Here is an 18,749-nt window from a genome sequence, read left to right as displayed (position 1 = left end):
GTGGAGGGACAGCCAGATACACTTTGCCTGCAGGGCATGCGCTCCCAATTACCTGGCAGGGGAGATACGTTGATTGCCAGTGGTGGGTTACTCTGGGTGAGGCTTCTCCGTTGACCCCTGCGCTTACCACACACGAGGGAAACTCAACTAAAGAATTTGTGTTAGTGGGGAATGGTGTTCATGTTCTTCCCTCGCTTGCCCTGGCTCATGACAGACTTGCGTGTCCTTTGCAACTCTCCTTGGGATATGGAGAAGGCTTCCTTGGTAGTCCTATTAAGCCTCACGAATAGCTACGAGATGTGTTTTAGATGTTAAGTTTGGTTCTTGGCAAAAAGTCCTGGCCCTCCGTATCTGCGCAGCATTCACACCAGTGAGTGGGGCTCTTTGCCCTCTGGGCCTATTGGTGTCGGGCAGGGAAGATCCTGCAGGCTGGCTGGCAGACACCAACAAGAGAAAGGAAAGAAATCCTTCCCATGGGACAAAAAGGCATCTCCACAGTCCCTTTGGGGACAGGATGGAAGGAGGCACCCCTTGCTGGAAAAAGGAGGCCCAACACCTGGCTTCTCATGGAAGCTCCTGGGTCCAGTGTGCCCTCTCCCTCCCTGCATTAGCCAGCTGCTTCTCGCCTCTCACCTGACTTCCCCTCTCCTTCCTTCTCTTCCATCTCGGGTATGTTCTCAGGGACAGTGAGGAACCCTACCCCACAAAAATGACTGACCTGTCTCTCCAGTGCTGGGGGAGGGAGTTGGATCCACATTCTAGAGCAACAGGAGGCGAGAGAACCTGTGGAGGCAGGAGGCAACTGGTTCCCTAGCTGGTTCTCTTGCCTCAGCCCATCTAGGGGCCTGGCTTAGGGGGCTGGAATCCTCACCCCTCTTTCAGGGGCCTGTGTTGCACGAGGCCCATGCAGCTGGCCAAGTTGGCATCTCTCCCACTACTCCTCAGGGACCAGCAGGAATATCTTGTAAGTTCCACTCTTACCCAGAAGAGACACCCGAGAAATGCTCCAGCAGAAGCCCGGACTCTCTGCACTGGACCACTTTGGAGCGATGCTTCCATCAGCCCATCCTTCCCTAGGAGGGCCTTGGAGAGAGGAGAAATGATCTAGGAAGTTGTACTCTTCAGCATCTTATTTGAGACAAAGGGAAAGAGGGTGAGTCTTCCAAGAAGGCCACCCCAATGTCTGTGGTTGCAGAGAGGCTTGTGGAGCAAGACCGCCCTCTCTCAGCCAGGGTTATCCAGCTGCTTTGGACACCTCACCAGGCTGGCTCTCCTCCTTTTCCTTCTTCTTAGTCCTCCTTCTCGTCCTTCTCCTGGTCTTCTATCCTGGTATTCCTGGAGTGGCAATCTTCCTTCTGTGCCACAGAACCTCTCACTCGCCACCACAGATTACACATTTCAATGGTTGTGCTGAACTTCAAATAAGGAAATGTATGTAAGGGTGCCACAAATGCTCAATAATTGTGATCTCCTATTAGTTTTATCAGTAACATCATCTGAATCATCAAGATTGTCTCTTTCTTTTTAAATGATTGCATTTTTTGGTCTGACTACGTTAATATACACTTAATATGTAATCTTTGAGTAATAAATTGATTGGGCTATTTTATTATTAAAAATAGTACTGCAGAGAATATTCTGTATGGCAGAGGTATATTACACATATGTCCTTGGCAATTCTGTAGGATAGAGACTGTCCTCTTATCCACCCTGTAGCCAACCTATCAATGTTAAATACTGCTAACAAAACTTTGCCAACAATCAAACCCTCAAAGGCAAATTTCCTTAGCTTGTTACCATCTCAGTTTAAAGACTCTGGACAATTGGCATGATATCCTAGATTAGCTGAAACTGAGATATTTTTTTCTCTCTATTCTATTTTCTTTGTCTGTTTTCTTCTGTTCTTAGGTCGCAACTTCCTAATAAAATGGTCAGCAACAACAACGTTGCTTGCGAAATGTTAGTGCTTCCATTGTTCACATGCTGGTCTACCCAATATTGTGCGTGGAGCCAGGGAAAAAGAGATCTGCATTGTGCCCCACTCTGGCCCTCTTCTGGAGATGACTTCTTCCATTAGGCAAGGATTATGTGGAGTCAAGAGGAGAATCCCACATCCTCCCTCCCCCATAGGCCTATCCATTGTACAAAGAATCTCAGAATCCCTTGCCCAGTGTCTTTTAGCCCATGTGTAAGGTTTGTGGATCTTTTTTCCTTCCATTGTCAAACTGAGTCGATGGGGTAACATTTTTTTGTACTCAGACCTCTGGCTTGTGGGTGGTGTGCCATCAAGAGGCTGCTTTTCAGAGAGATCTAGTGGATGAAGCATGGATATGTTGGAGATGCAGAACACAACCTGGTTCCAGCAGGCTAGTGGGCAAGCTCCAACAGAGGGTGTCAGCATACTTCGTTTCTCTGTTGTGTCACTCCAAGAAGTCTAGGAATTCTAAACTCATCCTTATCACCCAAGCGATTATAAAGGTTTTCAAAAGTAAGTAGTTTTCACACTAAGAGAATACAATCTGTTTCAACATAAATTAAGAGGTTTTTTTCTAAGCTTGATCAGTAATTAGCATCTAGAATTCAATTATAAAACATAAGAATGAAATCTCATGTAACTGGAATTTTAGAAATATTTCTATCCATCTTTGTATCAAAGCAGACATGAAAATGGAAATTAGAAAATATTCTGAATCAAACAAAACTTAAAATACCACATATACTGCACAAGATGCAGCTTGATGAAAAAAATGAGAATAATAATAAGTTTTCACATATTGAGGGAAATGGGGAAGCCATTCTGGCTTAAATCTGATTCAGGCTAAAATTTGTTTTTCCCAGAGCAGCCTGGGTTATGGCAGAACAGACATGCACTGTACCTCTGCTTCGAACATTTTCCCAAAGCAAAAAATGCGCTCTTTTAAGACAGGGATGTAATGTCTCGCTGTCTCTCTGATGCTGATACCAATACTTCTTTGAATATAAGCGTTTCTTCCCAGAGAACTAAGGACAAGCTGACCTTCTCTGTATGTGCGAAACTTCGACAAAACATCTCCTTGTGCCTTTGGGGAAAAAATTGTATTCCTGTCACACTTGATGTATGTTCTTTGTTCTGAAATGGTATATAGCCATGTTGTAAATCATGCTTCTCCGGAGTGCTTTCTTCCCTGTTGAAGAGACAGCTTCTGGATTAATCCTCAGCTCAGTAAATATCCCTCCATTTTTCTCATCTATAGGTTGGTTATTGATTATTTACCTCGACAAGCTAAACCTCTAAATCCTTTAGAGGACAATATGCAGCTTTAAATGCAAATTATGAAAATTAGGGCTGGTTGTTAATGAACCCTTAACACATTAACATCTTAAAGGAGGAAAATCATAATCATTAAAACAGAAAGGTGTTTGAAAAAATTCACCATCAACTTATGATTTTAAAAAACTTCTTAGCATAATAGGAACAGAAGAGAACAGGCCTAATCTGCTAAAGGGTAGCTTGCAAAACAAAAACAAACAAAAAACCTTCAGCAAACGTTATAGTTGGTGATAAAACACTGACTTCCCCCTCCAACCTTACCCATCAGAAACCATCAGGAATCAGGCAGATGGGCCTCCTGTGACCACTTCTCTGCAACACTGTGATGGAGAGCTTAGCTAGTGAGCGAAGGCAAGAAAAACAAAGAAACAGTTTAAGAAGTGAAAATGAAAAATGAACACTATAATTACTTACATATATGAAGGGTAAATTACTAGAATTATTAAGAGAATTGAGTTTACTCGGTATACACAAAAATTTAAAAATCAGAAAAAGCGAGCTACATTGAGGAATCAAAAAACAAAGGTTATTAAAAACATTGTAAACATTGAACAATTGTAGCATATAATTCGATCACATATACTGGGGAGGGGAAGGGCAGAATGAAATATGATCCCTACCCTCACCATAACCAAAATCATTTCAAAGTGGATTAGCACCTAAATGTGAGATGAAACCTAAAGTGATTTTAGTCAGTATCATATAGCAGGGTATTTCCATGGTCTCAAGAGTAACCAGAAATTTTAATAATAAGACCAAAACACTAATTCTTAATGAAGAGACTGATCAATTTGACTACATCAAGAATCTCTGTTCATCAAAACACAGAATAAGGAGTAAAAAAGAGTCACAATTTGGGTGAACGTATTTGTAGTTGGCGTAATCAGCTGGTACTGAAGACATTTAATGAATTCTTATAAAAAAAAAAAAAGAAGAAGAAAAAGACAGCCCTATAGAAAAATCACCAAGGTCTTGGGGGAAAAATCTTATATGAGAAAATCCAAGTGGCTAGCAAACATGTAATGGTGCTCAAATTAATCACCAATAAGGGACATTAAAAATGAAACCTCAATGAAAGAACATTATAGATGGGCAAAAAAAAGAAGAATTAAGTGAGAGTGTGGGATGAGGCAGAAGATTTTGACCTGAGAGGGTCATAATTATAACGCATGAGAGGAATAGATTAAAGAACTAATACTATCTTACTTCATCTGTGTGTAGGCTACACAGGTGTGTGCATTATAACCATTTGTTATATTGTACATATAGGTTCTGTTCATTTGACTTTATGTCCATCACATACTTTTCAAAGTCTCTTGCCCTCCACAATGAATCCTATGGAAGAGAGATTTGTTGTTGAGATTCCAAGATTTAGTTTCACGAGAAACATGTGGACATTACTCTTTACCACAGCCAAGGACAACCCAAGGGAGACAAGACCCCTTGAGCTGAGCTTTAGGATGATGTGAGCTCGAAGAATACTCTCCAGGAACCAACCTGTAATTGAAAATAAAAGCTAAATTCCTTTATTTGTAGTACTTAAACACTCTGAAAGGGCTATAGGCCAAACCATAACGATTCAAATCTCTCCTTTGCTTTTCCATTGCTGCTTTCATAGCACATAACTTCTCTTTACTTCCTCTCCTCCAAGGTCTCTGACAAAATTCTTCTGCAGTCCTTGCTTTGTGTGTCTTCTCAGCCCAGCCCACTTTCCTCCAGCTTCTTCGCTGAAGGAGGAGAAAAAGGAGGAGGAGGAGGAGGAGGAGGAGGAGGAGGAGGAGGAGGGAAAGGAAAAGGAAGAGGCAGAAGAAAAGGAGGAAGAGGGGAAGGAGGAGAAGAAGATGACCTGAATATGGAGGAAGCTTCTCACAGGCCAGGAGTAGGTAAGGAAGGGAGTCAAAGACTGATTTTTTTCAGCAAACAGTAAAGGGGAAATTGGGGTGCATTACAGTCTTTAAAACTTTGTCATGTAAGTAATCCATCATTTTCCTTTACATAGATCAGAAATCCTACTCCCCTGACCCCCACCGCCTAAATCCTGATTCCTGTTTACAGAAAAAATGTTCAAAAACAAGAAATTGTGCATCACAATACTGAATTTTTTATTAAAATTTCAGATTTCCAGCAAAGGCTAAAAATAAAAAATAAATAAAACAACTTTGATGGTTCCAACATAGTATCACCATCATTTTATACTCAGAATGCAGAAAGACAGTCGTAGAAGAAGGAAACTCTAGAAATTGAATAAATCAAGTTTATCTTTAAAACGGAAAGAGATTAAAAACTCCCAAAATGTCACTGATCTTCGACTTGAAACTACAGTTAGGTAGAGGAATCCTCTAGAGATTTTGGGATGAAAATTAATCACTCATAGTGTCTCTAACGCAGTCACCCTCAAATTGCAATGCTTTTGAGGGAGTGTCCAAGCGGAAAAACAAAACGGGATAAACAATTCCCAGATCCCAGATTCTGTCGCTCATTTCCTTTTTTGAAAAGTGTAATTTTCAGGCTCACACCTGTTGACACACACTGCCAGGTAGACGGAATCCTTCCCGGAACACCGATGGGCCCACGGTGGGGACACGCGGAAGCACGGTGGCGGACGATGTTAATAAACTCGGTTCACAGTGTCACATGTACAGATGCCAGGGGCCTCTCGCCACCTCTGTGTGAGGGCCGCTCTCCGCAGCTCCCCTCCTGTCCACGCGGGCTCCTCCCCACAAGACTCCCCCTTCCGTGGGCCACTGACGCCTCCCCCGCCACTGGGGTGACTGCCAGGCCCCGTGGCTGTTCTTCTTCTGGGACCTTCATCTCTTGATCTCCGCTCCATGGTGAGACGTGGCCTGGTGGTCAGCCCAAGGTCCAGCCAGAGCATCAGTGACCTGATGGCCCTCTGGGTTCCTGCAATCTTCCAGGACAAAGGTTGGAAGTAACAATGGCCTTAGGTCCAAACATTTAAAATTGCAGACCCACCACAAACACTTGCCGGTTGAAAGGTACGAACTCATGAGTGGGGTGTTTACTATGCAGAGCGCCAAATGCTACTCTATATATGCAAGCACCTCATCGCCCCAGGGCTCTGCAAAGTCCCAGTTTAGTTTGACTCCCAGTTGTGCTCTGCTCAGAATTGCCGTGTGGATTTTAGTTCTCACTTTCCTAATCTTGATGGCCAGAACCATGAAATGACCAGACTTGACCGCTGGGAAGATGGCAGCCTTACAAGAAATGCTAAAGGGACTTATTTAAGTGGAAAAGAAAAGACCACAAACAGGAAGAAGGAAATTATTTTTAGAAAACAATAAGATTGCTGGTAAAGGCAAGTATACAGTAAAGGTAGCAGATCAACCACCTATGAAGCTAATATGAAAGTCAAAAGACAAAAGTACTAAAATTATCTATTTCCATGATAGGAGGATATTGGATACAGATGCACAAAAAAAGAGGTTAAATATGATATAAAAAACGTAAAATGTGGGGGGAGGGGAGTAAAAGAGTAGAACTTTTAGCAAGTGGTCGAACTTAAGAGACCATCAACTTAATACAGATTGCTATAGAGTAGGTTATTATATATGAATCTAATGGTAACCACAAACCAGAAACCTATAATAAATACACAAAAAAGTAAGAGAAAGGAATCCAAACATAATATCAAAGAAAGCCATCCAACCATAAGGGAAGAGAGCAAGAGAAGAAGAATGGAACAGAGACAAATTACTAAACCATCTAGAAAAAAAGTAACAAAATGGCAATGAGTACATACTTATCAATAGCTACTTTAAATGTCAATGGACTAATTGCTCCAATCAAAAGACATAGGGTGGCCAATTGGATAAAAAAACAAGACCCATACATATGCTGTATGCAAGAGACACACTTCAAATCTAAAGGCACTCACAAACTGAAAGTGAAGGGGTGGAAAAAGATACTCCATGCAAATGGCAATGAAAAGAAAGCTGGGGTAGCAATACTTATATCAGACAAAATAGACTTTGAAACAAAAACTGTAACAAGAGACAAAGAAGGGTACTACGTAATGATAAAGAGAACAGTCCAACAAGAGGATATAACACTTGTAAATATCTATCCATCCAACATGGGAGCACCTAAATATACAAAGCAATTATTAACAGACATAAAAGGAGAAATAGACAGTAAGAAAATAATAGTAGGAGACTTTAACTTTCCACTTACACCAATGGATAGATCATCCAAACAAAACATCAATAGGAAACATTGGCCATAAATGACATGTTAGACCAGATGGATTTAGTACATATATACAGAACATTCCATCCCAAAACTCCAGAATTCATGTTATTTTCGAATGCACATGGAACACTCTCCAGGATAGATTACATATTAGGTGACAAAACAAGTCTCAATGAATTTAAGAAGATTGAAATAATACCAAGCATTTTTTTCTGACCACAACAGTATGAAGCTAGAAATCAACTATAGGAAGAAAATTGGAAAAGCCACAAATATGTGGAGTTTAACAAATACTACTTAACAATGATTGGGTCAATGAAGAAATGGAAGGAGAAATCAAAAAATACCTGGAGACAAATGAAAGTGAAACTACGACAAGCAAAACTTTGTGGGATATGGTGAAAGCAGTTCTAAGAAGGATGTTTACAGGAATACAGGTCTACCTCAACAAATAAGAAAAATCTCAAATAAACAATCTAACAGTGCACCTAAAGGAGCCAGAAAAAGAAGAAAGGAAAGACAAAACCCAAAATCAGTAGGAGAAAGGAAATAATAAAAATCAGAGGAGAAATAAATAAAATAGAGACTAAAAAAGAAGTCGAAAAAAAATCAATGACATGAAGATCTGGTTCTTTGAAAAGATAAACAAAATTGGCAAACATTTAGCTAGACTCACCAAGAAAAACAGAGAAGTCTCAAATAAATGAAATCAGAAATGAAAGAGGAGAAATTACAATAGACAGCTCAGAGATACAAAAGAGTACAAGAGAATACTAGGAAAAGCTATAGGCCAACAAACTGGATAATATAGAAGAAATGGATAAACTCTTAGAATCATACAACCTTCCAAAATGGCATCAAGAAAAAATAGAGAATTTGAATAATCACCAGTAAGGAGATCGAAACAGTAATCAAAAACCTCCCAGAAAAATAAAAGTCCAGGACCAGACAGCTTCCCTGGTGAAATCTACCAAACAGTCAAACAAGACTTAATACCTATCCTTCTCAAACTCCTCAAAAAATTAAAGATGAGCTTCCTAACTCATTCCATGAAGCCAACATTACCATGATATCAAAACTAGACAAGGACAACACACAAAAAAGAAAATTACAGGCCAATATCACTGCTGAACATTGATGCAAAAGTCCTCAACAAAATATTAGCAAATAGAATCCAATAATACATTAAAATCCCATACGCCATGATCAAGTGGGATTTATTCCAGGGATGCAGGGATGGTTCAACATCCACGTATCAATCAACATGATACACCACATTAACAAAATGAAGAATAAAAATCACATGATCAATTCAATAGATGCAGAGAAAACATTTGACAACATACAGCCTCCATTTTTGATAAAAACTCTGCATAAAATGAGTATAGAATTAAAGTACCTCAAAATAATAAAAGACATATATGACAAACCCACAGCTAATATCACTCTCAATGGAGAAAAACTGAAAGCTGTTCCTCTAAGAACAGGAACCAGACAGGGAGTCCCACTTTTGCCACTCTTATTTAACATAGTGTTGGAAGTCCTAGCCAGAGCAATTAAGCAAGAAAAAGAAATAAAAGAGATTCAAATTGGAAAAGAAGAAGTGAAACTGTCACTATTTGCAGATGACATGATTTTATATGTAGAAAACCCTAAAGAATCCACCAAAAAACTTTTAGAAATAGTAAATGCATATGGTAAAGTCGTAGGAGACAAAATAAGCATACAAAATTCAGTTACATTTCAATATGCTAACAACAAAGTAGCAGAAAGAGAAAATAAGAATGCAATCCCATAAACAATTGCAAAATAAAAAATAAAAAAAGAATAAAATACCTAGGAATAAATTTAACCAAAGAAGTGAAAGACTTGTACTCTGAAAACTATAAAACATTGCTGAAATATATTGAAGAAGACACGAAGAAATGGAAAGATACTCCATGCTCTTGGATTGGAAGAATTAACATAGTTAAAATGCCCATATTGTGTAAAACAATCTACAGATTCAATGCAATCCCAATCAGAATCCTAATGACATTCTTCATGAAAATAGAACAAAGAATCCTAAAATTTATGTGGAACAACGAAAGATCCTGAATAGCCAAAGAAATCCTGAGAAAAAAGAACAAAGCTGGAGGTATCACATTCTCTGATTTCAAAATATGCTACATAGCTATAGTAATCAAAACAGCATGTTATTGGCAGAAAAACAGACACACAAATCAATGGAACAGAATTGAGAGCCGAGAAATAAACCCACACACCTATGGACAACTAATTTTCAATAAGAGAGCCAGAAATCTATAATGGAGAAAAGAAAATCTCTTCAATAAGTGATGTTTGGAAAACTGGACAGCCACATGCAAGAGGATGAAAGTAGACCATCTTACGGCATAAACAAAAATTAACTCAAAATGGATTAAAGACTTGAATGTAAGACCTGAAACCATAAAAATTCTCAAAGAAAAGATAGGCAGTATGCTCTTTGACATCAGTCTTAGCAGCATATTTTCAAATACCATGTCTGATCAGGCAAGGCAAACAATAGAAAAAAAATAAACAAATAGACCACATCAAACTAAAAAGCTTCTTCATAGCAAACGAAACCGTCAACAAAATGAAAAGACAACCTAACAATTAGGAGAAGGTATTTGCCAAAAAATTGGATAACTTGGAAGAAATGAATAAATTCTTAAATCATACAACCTTCCAAAACTGAATCAAGATTAAATAGAGAATTTGAATAGACCAATCACCAGTAAGGAGATTGAAACAGTGTATCGGATAATGGGTTAATAGCCAAAACATATAGAGAACTCATACATCTCATCAACAAATAAACAAAGAAACCAATTAAAAAAGGAGTAAAAGATCTGAACAAACATTTTTCCAAAAAAGATATACAGACGACCAATAGACACATGAAAAGATGTTCAACATCACTAATTATTAGAGAAATGCAAATCAAAACTACAATGAGAGGGCTCAGCCCAGTGGCATAGTGGTTAGGCTCATGAGCTCAGCTTTGGTGGCCTGGGGTTCATGGGTTCAGATTCTGTGTGTGGACCTACACACTGCTCATCATGTCATGCTGTGGCAGCATCCCAAATATAAAGGAGAGAAAGATTGGCAACAGATGTTAGCTCAGGGCCAATCTTCCTCAGCAAAAACAAAAAAAAAACAACAAAAAACACACTCCCTGATTTCAAAATATACTACAAAGCTATAGTAATCAAAACCGCATGGTACTGATACAAAAACAGACACACAGATCAATGGAACAAAACTGCGAGAGCAGAAAAAAACCCATACATCTATGGACAGCTAATTTTCGACAAGGGAGCCAAGAACATACAAGGGAGGAAGGAAAGTCTCTTCAATAAATGGTGTTGGGAAAACTGAACAGCCATGTGCAAAAGAATGAAAGTAGACCATCATCTTTCAGCATACACAAAAATTAAAGCAAAATGGGTTAGAGATTTGAATGTAAGACACGAAACCATAAAAATTATAGAAGAAAATATAGGCAGTATGTTCTTCAACATTGGTTTTAGCAGCATATTTTCAAGTACCATGTCTTACTAGGCAAGGGAAACAATAGAAAAAATAAACAAATGGGACCACATCAAAATAAAAAAGCTTCTGCACAGCAAAGGAAACCATCAACAAAATGAAAAGAAACTTAACAATTGGGAGAGGATATGTGCAAGTCATATATCTGATAAGGGGTTAATTATTCAAAATATAGAAAGAACTCATACATCTCAACAACAACAAAACCAAGAACCCAATTACAAAATAGGCCAAATTTCTGAAGAGACATTTTTCCAAAGAAGATACACAGATGGCCAGGAGGCACATGAAAAGATGTTCAACATCAATAATTATTAGGGAAATGCAAATCAAAACTTCTATGAGATACCGCCTCACACTCGTCAGAACAACTATAATTAACAAGAGAAGGAAGAACAAGTGTTGGAGAGGATGTGGAGAAAAGGGAACTCTGATACACTGGTGGTGGGAGTGCAAACTGGTGCAGCCACTATGGGAAACAGTATGGAGATTCTTCAAAAAGTTAAGACTAGAATGACCATACGATCCAGCTATTCCACTGCTGGGTATTTACCCAAAGAACATGAAAACATGAATGTGTAAAGATATATGCACCTCTAGGTTCATTGCAGCATTATTCACAATAGCCAAGACTTGGAATCCTCCTAGGTGCCATCAAGGGGCGAATGGATAAAGAACATGTGGTACATGTACACAATGGAATACTCCTCAGCCATAAAATAAGATGAAATCTTGCCATTCGTGACAACATGGATGGACCTTGAGGGTATTATGCTAAGTGAAATAAATCAGAGGGAGAAAGTCAAATACTGTGTGGTCTCACTCATAAATAGAAGATAGGACAATAAGAAGCAAACACATAGAGACAGAGATTGGATTGGTGGTTACCAGAGGGGAAGGGAGGAGGGAAGAGGACAAAAGGGGTATTTAGGCACATATATATGGTGATGGATGGTAAGTAGTCTTTGGGTGGTGAACAAGATGTAATCTACACAGAAATTGAAATATAATGATGCATACTTGAAATTTATATAAGGTTATAAACCAATGTTAACTCAATAAAAAAGACAAAAAAAAGCACTTGGGGCCAGTCCCAGTGGCCAAGTGGTTAGGTTTGGTGCTTTCTGCTTCAGCATCCCTGCTTCAGTGGTGTGGTCCTACACTACTCTGTTAGTGGCCATGCTGTGCTGGTGGCCCACATACAAAACAATAGAGGAAGACCGGCATGGATGTTAGCTCAGGGCAAATCTTCCTCAGAAAAAAAAGAAGGCTACTCAGAACTAATTCGTGAAATAGAGAAGAAGAGGAGAAAGAGCAAACAAAACTGTTTAGTTTCCCCTAGAAACAGACTCCAGGCTCCAGGGATGATGCAATCACATCTCCTAACCAGAAGTGTTTATGCGCCTTGATTCTTTTGTTTTTAATTTTAATTTTTTTGAGGTGTAGTTCACATACAACATTTATTAATTTCAGGCGTATGACATAATGATTTGATATTTGTATATATTTCAAAATGATCACCAGACATAGTTACAGGATTTCATTTCTTGTCATGAGAACTTTTAAGATCTACTCTTTTAGCAACTTTCAAATATGCAATACAGTGTTGTTAACCACAGTCACCACGTTGTACATTACATCTTTGTGACATTTATTTTGTAGCTAGGAGTTTGTACCTTTTGATTCCTTTCACCACTTCACCCACCTGCACACCTCTGACAACTGCCAATCTGTTCTCTGTATCTAAGAGCGTGGATTTGGGTTTTGGTTCTGTTTCTTTTTCTTTTTTTTTTTTCACAGTTTGCATATAAGTGAGATCAACATTTGTCTTTCCTTGTCTGACTTATTTTACTTAACAGAATGCCCTCAAAGTCCATCCATGTTGTTGAAAATGGCAAGATTTCATTCCTTTTTCTGGCTGAATAATATTCCTCTGTGTGTGTGTGTGTGTGTGTGTGTGTGTGTGTGTGTGTGTGTGTAGCACATTTCCTTTATCCATCATCTGTTGATGGACACTTAGGTGGTTTCCCTATCTTGGCTATCGTAAATAAAGCCTCAGTGAATACGGGGTTGCATGTATCTTTTCGACTTAGTGTTTTCATCTTCTTCAGATAAATACCCAGAAATGGAATTCCTGGAACTTATGATAGCTCCACTTTTAATTTTTTGAGGAAGCTCCCTACTGTTTTCCATAGTGGCTGCACCAATTCACATTCCCACCAACAGTGCACAAGGCTTCCCTTCCCTCCACATCCTCACCAACAGTTGATATTTCTTGTCTTTTTCAGGATAGCCATTCTAACAGGTGTGAAGTGATAGCTCCTTGTGATTTTGATTTGCATTTCCCTGATCCTTAGTGATGTTAATTGTCTTTTCACACACCAGTTGGCCATCCGTCCATCTTCCTTGGAAAAAAATGTCTCTTCAGATCCTCTGCCCATTTTTTAATTAAATTGTTTGTCTTTGTGTCATTGAATTGTATGAGCTCTTTATATATTTTGGATATTAGCCCCTTATCAGAGACATGATTTGCAAATATTTTCTCCCATTCAGTAGGTTGCCTTTTCATTTTGTTGATAGTTTACTTTGCTGTGCAGAAGCTTTTTAGTTTGATGTAGTCCCATCTGTTTATTTTTACTTTTGTTGCCTTTGCTTTAGGTGTCGAATCTAAAAAAAATCATCTGTAAGACTGGTGTCAAGGTCTTGATTCTTCTTAATGGTCTGAACAAGGGAGTTCCCGAGAGGGGCTCACAGGAGAAGGTGACAGTGCCTTTGTGTTCAAAGTGCAGAGGGAACAGCTGAGCACTCCTGCCTTCTTGACTTACAGCAAGTGGGATCGTCCCAGGACTGACAAGGGAGAGGGAGGTTGTGCCATCAAAATAAACCCAAATCATGTTTTCCAAGTGCATTAATGAACATAACACTTTCACATTTAGTTATATCCATGTGCCTGTAGCATTGGCTACCTAATACTTTCGTTGCATTGATTTACACTTTTATGTAGTAAATTCATTTTTGAAATTAATTGTGTATCACTACCACAACAGAAACACCAGTATGAATTGCCAAAGCAAGATGCAACTATAAAATTAGACAAAAGGGAAAAAAGCAGTTTTGTTATAGCTAATAACAGAGTTGGTAAGCAGAGCTCATGAGATTCCACAAGCATTCCCTGAAGGCTGGGTAGTGGCCGCCTTTAGAGCAGCCTAGAGCAATGCTGGGGCTGGAGTGATCGATATAAGGAAACCCCTGTTATGCCCAGTTTACCACTGCCCCGCAAAAGCAAGGGCATGAAGTGATTCTTTACCTGCCGTGGGGAAACACTAAAGTCCTCCTCTCAATCAAAGTTCGGGGACCACCCAGAGATCAGTATAGACCCAGGAGCTGCTGGCACTGGGGATCAAATAAATGGACTAAAATGAACCTCATGCTGAGCAAGAAGTCAGGAACTTGAAATCAAACATCTCATGTGTAACTGACTGGTTAGATGAATGAGCTAGACCTGCATTATCTCAGACGGTGTCCACTAGACACATGAGGCAACTGAGTGCTTGAAATGTGGCTAGTGCTGAGAAACTGAGTTTTTTGTTTATCTATTTTTTACTTAATTTTAACTAATTTGAACTGAAGTTCAACTAGTGGCTGCAGTATAGGACAGCAGAGGTTAGAGAATAACCATTATACCATAAAATCATCTGCTTTATTTCCTTGTCGCAATAAACAAATTTAATACGAGCTCGCACATAATAACAATTCTGAATGGCTTTCTCCACGTGCTTAGATACAGCTGAATGTCAGTTCAGTCCTGGGGACCATCTCCCCTGCTGCCTTTGCCTCCTCATTAGATCCCCACACCTCCACCAAGGGATTGGAAGCCTCAGCCAGTGCTGATCTCACAGATGGGGTCTTGGCTGTCTCGGCTGGTCACAGAGCTCTTCCCAAGTGATGGCTTCACGCCTTCCCTCCCAAGTTTGACTGATATCGCTGTAGCACTGTGTTGGCCCAAACGTTGTGCACTGAGGAGTTTCTGTGTTTTTGAAGGCATGGGGCAAGTCAGTGAATCCAGGCTCTGTTTGTTGGGAGACCACAAAGAGCTACGCAATCTTTGGGTGGATTAGATGAAGTGGGAGTAATACGGTCATGTCAGCAATTGTGCGACAGTGGTACAATTTTTGTCCCATCCCCAGGACTCTGCCTTTAATGGGTGGCATTTTACTGAATTTTGCAAATCTCATTTCTCTACTGCACAGACAAGACTGCAGTATAAGAATGGAAGTCACAGAAACAATGGCCTCATAGGACAAGTCAGGAAAGTAAGGAAAAAGGAAAGTAAGGGAAAACTTGTCTTTACTATGGGACAAGTAAGGAAAAAGTTTTGAGGTAGGACTTGAACGGTGATGGAGAGGTCTTGACCCTCAATGGGAGCCAAACGGCCGAGCCCAGGGAAGCTCTGGCACCTCAGGGTCTTCCATCTGGATGCCATTACTTTTCATTCCCAAGTCCCTCCTGAGGGCGGAAGGGCATCCTGGAGCAAAACAAAAGCACAGCAGGTTTCCCAGATCCGCCAGGAGCAGAGGGTGAGACACAGGACCAGAACGGAGAAGCAAAGAGGTTTAGACACAGAGAATTACAACGGGTTTGTTACCTATACACCAATGGGCAGCTGGCTTTATTTAAAGAGTAAGAAGGACATGTCTTCCAATGGTTCAAGGGCTAAACTTTCCTTGAAAGTGTGTTCACCTGGAATATATTTCAAAGCTGGCTATGATGTGTGTGCAGATATTAATACGAAAACTATATTTGAATAGTAGCAGTAAAGAGACTTTGAATGAGTCTTCTCACACATTTACTCATAAAAATGGGAAACAGTTATTAGAATGCTGTCCTCAAACAAAGACAAAAGCAGAATTTATAAGAGAGTCAGAAAAGAGAGGAGAAAGAAAACACCACAGACAGCTTGGGAATGGGGAATTGTATTTTTCTTTTCCTTGGTAAATGGATGAGCTGAAAGCCATCAAATGGCTAGTCTGACAGCTTGTTCTGTGAAGCTGACAAGCTCATCAGGTAAACGATTTTGGCTACTTACAGATGCTCCAAAAATTCTTGAAGCTGTAGCTATGGAATGAATGGGGCGACTTTCTTTGTGTAATACCTGCCGATGTCCTTCCTTTGGCACCTCTGAGTTAGTTAGGCCTAAATGTACTGTTTTCCTCATCAGAATTTCCCAATTTCATCTCTCCCCCTTTGGGGGTCATAATTGTTCTTAAGAGAGCAGATTTGACCACAAACGCTTCAGTCTCTCTCTGGCACAGTATTAACAGTTGGATATCAGCTTAAAATAACGGTTGTGAGCAACATACAAGGAATCAGATAGCAGATAGCAGAGGAAAGTCAAAAACCTGAGGACAGCAAAAATACCACAAGAGATATTTTGAACTTACTTTGCATCCTAGACTAGGCCAAACCAGAAGAACAAGTGTCAACATCACTCTGGCAATAACCAAGTTGCTTTCAACTTTCTTTACTGAGGCATAATAAATATAAAGGACCAAAAGGGCACAGTTCGAACACCTTTATCCATGTAAACCAACCGGTTTACTACTGAATACTACTACTACTACTGAATAACTACTGACGTAGTGCCCAGACTGAGGTGTAGACCATTTCCAGACCCCAGAAAGCTTCCTCATGGCTCTTCCCGTGCAAGATCCAGCAATCGCACTCCTTGCTATTTATCCAAAGGAGTTAAAAAGTTATGCCCCTGCAAAAGCTTGCCCACCAATGTTTATAGCAGCTTTATTCGTAATTGTCAAAACCGGGAAGCAATCGAATGTTTTCAATAGTCGCGTAGATAAATAAACTGTGGTCCATCCAGGCAGTGAAATATTATTGAGCACTAAAACGAAATGAGATATCAAGCTGTGAAAAGACATGGAGGAATCTCAAATGCATATTACTAAGTGACAGAAGCCAATCTGAAAAAGCTCCATGCTGTATGATTCCAACTCTATGACATTTTGGAAAAGGCAAAATTATGGAGAGAGTAAAAGGATCAGTGGTTGCCTGAGGTGGGGGGAGGGGTTGAAGGGGCAGAGCAGGAAGGATTTTTAGAGCAGTGAAAATACTCTGCAGGATACTATAATGCTGGATACATGCCATTATACGTTTTACCAAATCCATGGAATGTGCAACACCAAGACTGAACTGTAATGCAAATTAAGGACTTTGGGAGATTATGATGTGTCAATGCAGATTCATCAGCCATAACAAATGTGCCACTCTGGCAGGAGATGTTAATAAACAGGGAGGCTATGCATGCGAGGAATCTCTGGACCTTCCCCTCCAATTTTGCTGTGAGCCTGAAATGCTCTAAAACAATAAAGTCTTAATAAAAAAATATTAAAAAAAACGAAAGCACACTTGAGAAGCTCAATCTTCCCAAAGTAAGCATTTTGAAAAATGCATGCAAGCATGTCTTAATTAAACACTCACACACAGACACACACACAGAGAGAAATATTGAAGCACCAAATGTTCAACTTACTCATCCAAGCCTATAAAGGGCAGAATGAAGATTTTTGTCATAGAACCCAGGTTCTTAGGCCTGTTTCAGGAATCCTTCTAATACACGTATGAAGCTGACATCCCAGCAGATATTGTGTGAGAATCAGTTTGGGGAGGTGGGATGGCTCTCGACAGGTAGGAGACGTGAGGTGTATAGGGCCCAGGAGACAGGAGGGTAAATTTTATGCGAGGAAATCTGCAGGTGACCAACAGCAGGAAACACGTGGGACTTCGTTAAAAAGCACGCCATCCGTCCCTGGGTGGGCTTGAACCACCAAACTTTCGATTAACAGCCGAATGCGCTAACCGATTGCGCCACAGGGCCGCCGGACGCCGCCTTTCCCGGCCTCCTTAGGAAGTGAGCACCTACTAAGCTCTAGGTTCTGCCGCCCTCCGGGCAGGAAAACTGCAGGCTCCAAAGCCTCGCAAAACCAGGGGGATTATCGCACGAATTGTGTTGTTGGTCTCCCTTTGAACCTGCGCGTTGGGCGATTCCGAGGAGAGAAGGGCAGCCGAATGGCCTCGCCTCTGACCCGCTTCAGAAGCCAGCACCCGCCGGAGTCGCCCCGGGTCGCGACCCTTCCGGGCCCGAGCCTAGCGGGGCCCAAGCAAAGCCGAAAGCCCCGGTGGCTCCCGGAACCCGTCTTCCCGTCGTTCCGCCGTCACCCGACCGCCCTTCATCACCAGCTCCCCCCGGGCCCCGGGCGGATGCGCGGGCTGGAACGATTGGGAAGTACGAACAGCGGTGAGAGAATGAGCGTGTGCCCATCCTTCCGGGAGGCCTTCGGGGCCGGTGAGGTGCTGCCGCTTCCTTCTTCGGATTCCTGCGTAAAGCACGGGAGCTCCACGAGGGCACGGGTCGTGGTGATGGTCGCCCGTGGGCCCCTCGACGAGAACAGGGTCTGGCACTCACCAGGGCGCTCTATTAGGTCTTGTTGAATTCATACACTGTCTTTAGTTTTTAGTCCCACGAAGAACCCTGGGAATGGAAATAATGAAACGTTTTCCAAGGCGAAATTTCGTCCTAAACTGTCTAACCAGTTCATTGACCCCGCAGCATTCCGGGGGCCGCAACGCGAAAGGCCGACAGTGC

The 18,749-nt window shown here is 40.8% G+C and overlaps 1 non-coding gene across 1 annotated transcript; it reads right to left on the bottom strand.

The window, feature by feature from the left end:
* Nucleotides 1-17,907: 17,907 nt before the first annotated feature.
* Nucleotides 17,908-17,981, bottom strand: TRNAN-GUU (transfer RNA asparagine (anticodon GUU)). The gene has a single exon. It is a non-coding gene; the product is annotated as a tRNA-Asn (tRNA).
* Nucleotides 17,982-18,749: the final 768 nt, after the last annotated feature.

The sequence above is a fragment of the Equus asinus genome, chromosome 25, assembly GCF_041296235.1.
Source record: "Equus asinus isolate D_3611 breed Donkey chromosome 25, EquAss-T2T_v2, whole genome shotgun sequence".
Taxonomy (NCBI): domain Eukaryota; kingdom Metazoa; phylum Chordata; class Mammalia; order Perissodactyla; family Equidae; genus Equus; species Equus asinus.
This window is presented reverse-complemented; position numbering and strand designations above follow the sequence as displayed.